We start from the raw sequence: 7,466 nt of genomic DNA, 5'->3' as shown, positions 1-7,466 counted from the left end.
AGCTCGCTTGATGAGTGGAGAACTCAGGCATATGAGAATGCGAAGTTGTTCAAAGAGAAGGTTAAGAGGTGGCATGATAAGAGGATACAAAAGCGTGAGTTCAATGTAGGTGATTATGTCTTGCTATATAACTCTCGTTTAAGATTCTTTGCAGGCAAGCTTCTCTCTAAACGGGAAGGTCCCTATGTTGTTGAGGAAGTATATCATTCCTAGGCCTGGGCGTTCGGGTACCCGAAACCGTTACCCGAACCCGAACCGAACCGTAATACCCGAAATGTCGGTTAATTCGGGTTTTGGGCTTCGGTACGGTTCTGGTTTTAGAACGTTTCGGTCTTCGGGTACGGGTTCGGTTAGTAGGTGTGAAAACCCGAAGTAGCCATATTAACTGAAGTACACAACACGAGCAGCTCACCCGTCAGCACGGCTGCACCTCAGCACTTGTGCGGCCTGCCGGCCCAACTCCCCGCTCGCACACAAGCCTCCCGGCTCACAAAAGCCTCCTCGGCTCCTAGCCCTAACCCTAGTTCATTCCTTTTCTTCTCTCCCTCGACCCTCCTCGCCGGCTCGCCCTAACCCTAGTTTTCAGCGGCGGCGGCGGATGGTGGCGCCTCCACCTGCTCGTGATGCCTGACGCGTGATGGGAGACGCGCGAGCCGCCAGCCGTCGGTTGTTGTAGCCTGTAGCGACGCGCCGAGGAGACGCGCGAGCTGCTAGTTGCTGTACGAGGAGACGTGCGAGCTGCCGGGCCGGAGTCAACGCACGCACAGTCGACGGCAGTGAGCCAGTGACCAACTTCAGTGGTAAGTCTCTCTGGCTGAATTCGTATGCTCAAGTAGTCAAATGTACTTGTCGATTCAGGCTAAGTTCGAATCCCGATTCCTATGCTCAAGTAGTCAAATCGTACTTGCGGATTCAAACGTATTTGTCCCTATTCCTATGCTCGAGTTATTAGTTTGTAGTTATACTAATTGATGTATTTCTCTGCAAAAAGAAGACTGTAGTTGTAGTTGTATTTCTGTGCAAAAAATCAGATAAAAGTTATATCAGTTTGTAGTTGTATTTCTCTGCAAAAAAAAGACTGTAGTTATACTGATTGATTTGTATCAGGCTATCAGCTCTAGACAAAACTGATACTTGTAGTTGTACTGTTAAAATTCAGAAAAAAAATTGTAGTTGTACTGTTAAACTGATAATTGTACTTATGCTGTTATATTTTCTGTAATAAATTGTTTCTTCTTTTGACCTCTCTTCTCATTGTTGATATGTTAGGCTAACTAGTTGTGTCATTTGTTTTTTGTAGATGGAAGATCAAACCTCTCATATGTCTATGTGAGGCACCTCCCCTTACACCGCTTTGAACTCGGAGAAGGACGGTAATGATGGGCAGCAGCCCACGAACCAACAGTAGAAGGAGATGACCGAGGCTGATAAGACGACAGCAGATGCAAAGAAAAGAAAGGAAATGGCTCCACGGTCTGAAGTTTGGAACCATTTTACCAAGGACCTCGATGGGGGTGTGTTGTCCAAAGCAACATGCAACTATTGCAAAAGTGAGCTTGCTTGTGTTGCTAAAAGGAATGGTACATCATCCTTATTGAAGCATTTGACATCGTGCAAGAAAAATCCTCATAGGGTCAATGATGACAAGCAGCCAACTCTACAAGCTACTCCGAATATGGCACATACTAGTAAGTGCTCCCTCACCACCTGGAGATTTGATCAGGATAAGCTCAAAGATGCTTTGGCTGAAATGGTAATTATGGATGAGCTTCCGTTCTCATTTGTTGAGAAGCCAGGATTTACAAGGTTTGTGGCAAAGGTTTGTCCTCGTTCCAATGTCCCATCTAGGAGGACAGTTACTAGAGATTGTGTGCGCATTCATTACAGGGAGAAAGTCAAGCTCAATAAATTCTTGAAATAATCATGTGAAAGAGTTTGCCTAACTACTAACACATGGACATCTTCCCAAAAGCAGAATTTTATGTGTGTAACAGCCCATTTTGTTGACAGTGAATGGATTCTACATAAGTGGATCATTGGATTTTTCTTGGTGAGGGGTCACAAGGGGGAAGACATTGGGAAGGACCTGGAGAAGTGTTTGGTTGAGTGGGGCATAGATAAGGTGTTTTCAGTCACAGTTGACAATGCCTCACCAAATGATGGAGCTGTAAACTACATAAAGAGGATCATGAACAGTGCAAATGCAAGCATAGGTAGAGGAGAATATATGCACATGAGATGTGCTCCTCATATTATGAACTTGATAGTTACCGATGGGCTATAAGAGTTGGACATCTCGGTAAAGCGAGTTCGTGCTGCTGCCAAGTTTATTAAGAATTCTCCCGCTAGAATTACCAAGTTCAAGAAGTGTGATGAATTAGAGAAGTTGACAAGCAAAGGTTTCTTATCACTTGATGTATGCACTAGATGGAACTCCACGTACTTAATGCTGAAAGCTGCAGCCACATATGAGAAGGTCTTTGTGAGGTATGAAGAAGAGGACCCATACTTTGCAATTGAGCTAAACAGCGATAAAATGCCAGGAGTGCCTGAACCTGAAGATTGGGATAATGCTTCAAAGATGGCTGAGTTTCTTGAGCATTTCTATAAGCTTACCCTTCGTGTTTCAGCCTCAAATCATTGCACGTCTCATATCTTCTTCCATCAAATTGCTGATATCATTGTCTTGCTGAGGGCATGGTGTGGAAGCGGGGACTTCTTGCAAAGAGATATGGGAGAAAGGATGATTGACAAGTACAACAAGTATTGGGGAGATCACAAGAGCTTCAACATCTTGATTTTTGTGGTTGTTGCTCTTGATCCAAGATATAAGTTGTCAAATTACATCAAGATTGCAACCTTTGAAATGTTTGGAGACATCAATGGAGATGAGGTGTGGACAAAAATGAATGCAACACTTAATAATCTGTTCAAGGAGTATGTTAAGTTATATGGTCCAAGTGAGCATGAAATTCAACCTGATGATGCACCTGAATTTGAAGAGAGCAGCTGCGAAAGCTTGATGAGTTCTTTGATTGCGAAAAAAAATGAGAATGAATGACTGTGGAATTGGCATCAGCCCTTGCAAGTCTGAACTTGAAAAGTACCTTACGGGGGATAATGAAGCAAACAACGGGAAATTCAATATTCTTGAGTGGTGGAAGGTTAACTCATCAAGATTTCCTGTGCTATCACGCTTAGCTCGTGATGTCCTAGCTTTCCCAATATCTACGGTTGCATCAAAATCGGCTTTTAGCACCGATGGACGCATCCTTGATGACTTCCGAAGCTCTCTTACTCCATTCATGGTGCAGGCACTACTTTGTACTCAAGATTGGTTGCGAAGAGAAATTCCAGTTAACTATGAAGAGGATGGTGAGCTACTGGCCAACCTTGAACAAGGTACTTAAGCAAATAAGTTACTCTTAGATATGTGCTGTCTATTTTCTTCATACTTACATTCTCTTGCTTTATTTATTATTGTCAGATGTACTTCAAGAATTGTCTGATCTAAACATTGCTAAGTCTGGTACAAGTGCAAGTGTTCGCATCACCATTGATGACACTGAATCATAAGTCTTGGTGAGTGAAATTCTTGTAAGATTTCCTATGTAACTTGCATGTTGTTTTCAACTTGATATGCTAGAAACTATGGTGGGAAAGTGGAAATGATATGCATGATCTCGTATACATATCACTTTAATTTTGAACAAGATTTCTGTTTTAATTTGCTTTGCATTTGCACAATATATTTAAGTGATTTTCTTTTCACCTCTATAGGGAATACGAGAAGAACATCAAAGGAAGTGTGCTGCTGTCAAGGAATCCTCTCAGCTTCTTTTCTTGTGTTCTATCTTCTATGATTTCCTCAGCTTGGACCTCAAGGAGTTGTGTTGCTTGAAAACTTGTTAAGCCCTTAAATTATTAGCTATGGTTGTCTCAGTTTGGACCTATTCAGCTTGAACCATGTTTGTTTTGTGTTTGTGACTCGGCCTGATTTGTGACTCAAGTTATGTCTCTGTCTGTGCTTGTGATGTTTTTATTTTCTGTTTATTTGATCTATGCTTGTGCACAATTATATTTGATCTATGCTTGTGAACATATGCACTATATTGTATCTGTGCTTCAGACTAATGAAGATCTCGCATGTGGTGTGCACTAAATCTGGAATTGGTGCACTGTGATGGACAGAATATTTCGGGTTCTGGGTACCCGAATTACCCGAACCGATTTTTTTGGGTAATTTGGGTATGGGTACTTATGCGGCATATAAAAATTCGGTTCCCATTTTTCACTAACGTATTACCCGCAAACCAAACTAATCGAACCGAAGAAACCAAATTACCCAAACGCCCAGTCCTAATCGTTCCAGTGCTATCAAGATCAACAACACGGAAGGTAATTGTCCGAGAGTGGTAAATGGGCAGAGAATCAAGCATTATATCTCAGGTACTCCCATAAATGTTGAAAGCAACATCATCAATACCATAACTCCGGAAGAATACCTAAGGGATATTTATCAGCCTGTTTCAGACTCCGAAAACGAAGAGGTATGTGTTTCGGTAAGAAAACAGAGTCCAAAACTTTTCCAATAGAAATTTTTCTCCGTTTCTGAATATTTGAAAAAAAATACAAAAATTGGAAGTAGTCCGAAAAGTGCGCGAGGAGGCGACAATCCTGCACGGCGCGGGCCCACCCCCTGGCCGCGCCGTGAGGGCTTGTGGCCACCTCGTGCGCCTCCCGGACTCCGTTTTCGTGCGGGGTACTCCTTCTGGTCTGGAAAAAATCATTATATATACTCCCATTTGGTCTGACTCGTGCATCACGCAGATTTCCTCTGTTTTTCGTTTCGAGTCTGTTTTCTGTCGCAGATCTAGGTCAAGATGTCTTCTCAGGATTCAGAGGGAGAGAGCTATGTGTCTGATTACCTCGCTAATCCCAAGGTATATGGGGACTTGGATCCTTATGGCTGGACCACTGGTGAGGAAGAAGATTATGATCCCAAGGGGAAGGAACAAACAAGTTCCGATGAAGAGGAGGCTCCTCTACCTCAGCCTGGACACACCCATGTGGAGTTCAAGAAGTCCAGCCTCCTTACTCAAGGAAGAAGCCTAAGACTTTGTTTATCCCTTCTCGTTTCTTGCACGAGAGTAAGCAGGAATTATGCCAAAGGGCGTTGAAGCTTGAATAGGAAAATAATGATCTAAGGGAGCAGAATTTTATGCTCAAGTGAAAATTGAACAAGCTCAAGACTTCTGCAACAACTCCATCACCATCACCACCAAAGGAAGACAACTGAGCATTGGTATGGGCAATCCCCTTGGCTTGTGCCAAGCTTGCGGGAGTTGCCCCGGTATCGTATCACCATCACATCTTTTGCCTTTACCTTTGTTTTAGTTTGTTCCTTTTAAGTTTTCTTTTTCTCTAGTAGTTTAAAAGTCTTAGTGTTTTAGTCTTGAGTTTTGCTTTGTGTCACCCCAATGTATTCTTGCTCGTGAGCCATATAATAAAGAGTGTCTTAGTTGAAGGGCTTTGCCTCTTGCCATGATCAAAAGAGTGAGAATAGAACAAAAGCATGAAAGATCATGTAATGATCTTATGGAAAGTGATAACTTCACATATAAAAAGAATGAGGATTGAAACTTGTTGAGGGTAGGCAAACGTAGACCTTGGTCACTGTTGCAATTGATAGGAAGTGATAAGGAAGGAGAGGTTCACATATAAATATATCATCTCTGACACCATCTATGATTGTGAACACTCACTAAACTATTGCATGCCTAGAAGTAGATGTTGGACAAGGAAGACAACATAATGAATTGTGTTTGCTTGGTTCCGAACAATGTTATATGATTAGATATCCCTTAGCATGTGACGATTGCTTCCACCTCATATTAGCCAAAACCTCCCACACCAAGTAGAGATACTACTTGTGCATCCATAAACCTTCAAACTAGTTTTGCCATGAGTGTCCACCATACCTACCTATGGATTGAATAAGATCCCTCAAGTAAGTTGTCATTGGTGCAAGCAATAAAAACCGATCTCTAATATGTATGATCTATTAGTGTGTGGAAAATAAGCTTTATACAAACCTGTGATGAGGAAGACATAAAAGCGACAGACTGCATAATAAAGTTCTTTATCACAGGAGGCAATATAAAGTGACGTTCCTCCGCACTAAGAGGACACGCATTCAAACCTCAAAAGCGCATGACAACCTCTGCTTCCCTCTGCGAAGGGCCTATCTTGTACCTTTACTTTTTTGCCTTTGAAAGAGTCATGGTGATCTTCACCAATTCCCTATTTCGCATTTGTCTTGGCTAACGTCATATGCTAGGGAAAGATCTATATTCATATGTCAATTTGTAGGTAAGCATTCATGAATTATTATTGTTTACATTACCCTTGAGGTAAGGAGTTGGGAGGCAAAACTGTAAGCCCCTATCTTTCTCTGTGTCCAGCTGAAACTTTGATCTCATGAGTACCACGTGAGTTGTAGCAATTGTAGAGAATGAAAGAATGATTGAGTATGTGGGGTTTCTTTACAAGATCTTATTTGACTCTTTCTGATGTTGTGATAAATTGCAATTGCTTCAATGACTAAAGGCTATCGGTTGTTACTTCTCGGTAAGGTTCTTGATCCATGCTTTACTTTGTGAAGGAATTATCACTTTAGCATGAGAGATTATATGTTGGTATTGATGTTCTGGTCTTGATCATGATGCATGCATGTTCGTATCTTGTTTTGTCGACACCTCTCTCCCTAAACATGTGGACATATTTATTGAGCTAGGTTTTCGCTTGAGGACAAGCGAGGTCTAAGCTTGGGGAGTTGATACGTCCATTTTGCATCATGTTTTCATCTTGATATTTATCGCTTCTTTGGCTGTTATTTCAGTTCACGGTACAATTCTTATGCCTTTTCTCTCTTATTTTGCAAGGTTTACATGAAGAGGGAGAATGCCGGCAACTGAAATTCTGGCCTGAAAGTGGATCAAAGTTGAGATACCTATTCTACGCAACTCCAAACACCGTAAAAATCAACGAGGATTTTTTTCCGGATTTATAAAAAATACTAGGCCGAAGAAGTGCCAGAGGGGCGTGTGGAGGTGGCCACAAGACTCCACGGCGCGGCCACCCCCCAGGCCGCGCCATGAGGGCTTGTGGGTAGCCTGCTGGCCCACTGGCCCCCCTCTTTTGCTATATGAAGGGTTTCGTCCAAAAAAATCAAGGGGGAGCTTTTTCGTGTTTTCGCCGCCGCCACGAGGCGGAACTTGAGCAGAACCAATCTAGAGCTCCGGCAGGACGATCCTACCGGGGAAACGTCCCTCCCCCGGGGGGGGATCGTCGCCATCGTCATCACCAACACTCCTCTCATCGGAGGGGACTCGTCCCCATCAACATCTTCATCAGCACCATCTCATCTCCAAACCCTAGTTCATATCTTGTAACCAATCTCCGTC

The 7,466-nt window shown here is 42.7% G+C and overlaps 1 long non-coding RNA gene across 1 annotated transcript; it reads left to right on the top strand.

Moving 5' to 3' along the window:
• Positions 1 to 3,317: 3,317 nt before the first annotated feature.
• Positions 3,318 to 3,942, top strand: LOC123403524. Its single transcript, XR_006611487.1, has 3 exons — positions 3,318 to 3,402; positions 3,488 to 3,582; positions 3,781 to 3,942. It is a non-coding gene; the product is annotated as an uncharacterized LOC123403524 (long non-coding RNA).
• Positions 3,943 to 7,466: the final 3,524 nt, after the last annotated feature.

This window comes from Hordeum vulgare, chromosome 6H, assembly GCF_904849725.1.
Source record: "Hordeum vulgare subsp. vulgare chromosome 6H, MorexV3_pseudomolecules_assembly, whole genome shotgun sequence".
In the NCBI taxonomy this organism is placed as follows: Eukaryota; Viridiplantae; Streptophyta; class Magnoliopsida; order Poales; family Poaceae; genus Hordeum; species Hordeum vulgare.
Note: the sequence above shows the minus strand (reverse complement) of the source record. Positions and strands in the feature narration are given on the sequence as shown.